This window comes from Belonocnema kinseyi, chromosome 2 (assembly GCF_010883055.1).
Source record: "Belonocnema kinseyi isolate 2016_QV_RU_SX_M_011 chromosome 2, B_treatae_v1, whole genome shotgun sequence".
Lineage (NCBI taxonomy): Eukaryota > Metazoa > Arthropoda > Insecta > Hymenoptera > Cynipidae > Belonocnema > Belonocnema kinseyi.
In genome coordinates, this window is record NC_046658.1 from 65,217,403 (window position 1) to 65,220,182 (window position 2,780).

A 2,780-nucleotide genomic window follows, 5' to 3' on the forward strand; every position below is an offset into this window, starting at 1 on the left:
GGCTTAATGGTGTAATAATAATAATAATAATAATAATAATAATAATTATTATTATTATTATTATTTCATTGAGTATTATAATATTACGTCACGTTTGGTCGGCAACATCATAATCTGTAAGGCTATACCACTTGGAGGACTGAAAAGCATTGTTTAAATAGGAGTTTGACTCAAATTAATTAATTTCGGCGAAATTAAGTAAAAAAATCGTGATATAGCTTTTCTTTTAAGAAAGAAAGGCCATTTATTTCATTATTGTTGGCAATTTAAAAAATATGCGATTAGGCAATCCATCAAGAAAATTTATAATTTGCTGTAATTGAGGTTATAACCTCAATTGCCGGCGACTTACGTCATTATACTTTTCGATAATTAGTGATTTTAAGTAGTTTCATATAAAATAAGGTTATATCAAAGAGACTAAAAAATTTTAAAAGAATTTAGGTGATCTTAGGATTTCTCGAAAGATTTTTAACGATTTCAAAAAATTTTGAAGGGATTTTAAAAGAATGCAGAAAAATTGAATAATTTTTAAAGATTTTTTAAAGAATCCAAAATTTTTTAAGGATTTATAAGCGATTTTATAAGATTTTACGACAATTTCCGTGATTTTAAAGAAAGTCAAGCGAGTTATTGAAAATTTATTAAAACAGCCGATGAAATAAATTTTAAGAGATTTCAAGGTATTGAAAGAAATTTATTTAACGATTTTCAAGAGATTTTAAGTAACCTAAGAAAATTTAAATGATTTTGGATTTAAAAGATTTGAGTTAATTTTAGTAAATTTTACAATATTTTAAATTATTTGAAAGAAGTTGAAGGGAGTTAAAAAAATTCCGAGGATTTCAAGGATTTTTAAGAAATCTTACGAGATTTTTAAGAATTCTACTGATTTCAAGGAATTACTTAAAAATGCCAAGCGAGTTTTTGAAAAGTGATTTAAAGAGCTTTTAATGAATTTGAAATAATGCAAAGACTATATGGGTTTTAAAGAGATTTAAAGGAATTTAAGAAAATATCAAGGATTTTAATCGATTTGAATTAATTCCAGACAATTTTGAGAAACTTTAAATGAATTTAAATGCATGTAAAGAAGTTAAAGAGATGTAAAAAAAATCGGAGGATCAAGAAATCTTACAGGATTTCTAAGAGTTCAAGTAATTTTGAGGAATAATGAAAGTTTATTTTTAAAGAATTTAAAAATGTTTCTATAAGTTTTAGTTTCTTTATAGAATGTTAAGCAATTAATTTAAAAGTTTTTTGAAAAGATTTTCAATTATTTGTGAAAATTCAAAGATTGTAAGGATTGTCAAGAGATTTAAAGGAATTTAAAAATATTTTAAAGATTTTACGTGATTAAAGTTAATTTTAGTCAATTTCGAGATACTTCGAAAGATTTGAAATGATTGCAAAGAATTTGAAGGGATTAACAAAAAAATTCGAAGAAGTTTAAGGATTTTCAAGAAGTCTTATCGGATGTCTAAGAAGGATTACAGTCTTGGATCATTTTTGTTTTCTCAAAGTGCGAAAATAATTTCTTCACATCTTTGAAAAACTCATTTTAACGAACTACCAAAATTCAAAAATTTTTACCGCCAGCTATCATTACAATTCAACCTAACCTGAATTACAGCATATCCCAGTGGGCGCACACAAGTCTTAAACTTATCCTATATACGTCTTTCGGCGGACGTCTTAAGGACTTCCTGAGAAACTTTTAAAGACATGAAAAGATCCAAAAGATGTCTTAGAGACGTCAAATCATATGACGTAGACTACATAGAGGTACATTCTACGGATGTCTTTAGGACGTCCTGATGCCAACTGGGATTATATTTTTTCTTGATGGAGTGTCCAAATCGCACACTTCCCCAATTGCTAAAAATTATTAAAGAAATGGCTTTTCTATGTGAGAAGCAAAGCCATATCACGATTTTTAACTTACTTTCGTCCACAAAAATTAAGTTAGGTCAAACTCCTATGTAATCAATGCTTTTCAATCCACCAAGTGGTACAGCCTTGTAGATTTCGACGTTACCGAACGAGTATGATGTAATGCTAGGGTTAGAACATGGACATAGGAAACAAGGGACTAGGCATGCCATCCTAACTTGGCGAGCGGGGTTGAATCCACGGGAGGGGGGAGAATTCCATGAGTGGGGAGAGCCGCCATCTTACGATGTGTCATTTGATAATGCGCACGAGCGTTTTTGCCGACAAACTGTGCATGAAAATGTAAACATGTGGGCGCTGCTATGTTTGTCGCGGGACATCAAAAGGTGCCGGACCTCCCCCCTCATTGCATCACCCCCGCAATGGCATGCCTAGTCCCTTGTTTCCTATGTCCATGGGTTAGGTAGCGATTCCGAAACTTTTTATGCACTTTCTGGGGAGCGGCAGGGGCCCTACCCGCAAATTTTTTCACTATACTGGAACCCAAGTGAGACACTGGACGCTAGTCGTTCGTGCTCGGTTGCTTGCTTTGCTGACCTTTTCGTTGTTAGAGAATTACAGCCGGTTGAGAAAAATGAAAAGTTCGCACTTTTGTTGCATTCACAAGATTTGTAAATATTTCATTTATTAGTTCGGATATTAACCGATTTTCAAAAACTTTGTTTTCATTTTCTTTAAATTATATCACGAAATTCATTCAGCCAATTAAAATTTAATTGAGCTAAGTCTTTATAATTCCAGTTATTGCAAGTTCATAACAATGAAAGGCTCATTCGCGGTAGGTACACGAAAGTCGAGGAAAGTAGTCTTCTGCTCGCAGCGGGGAG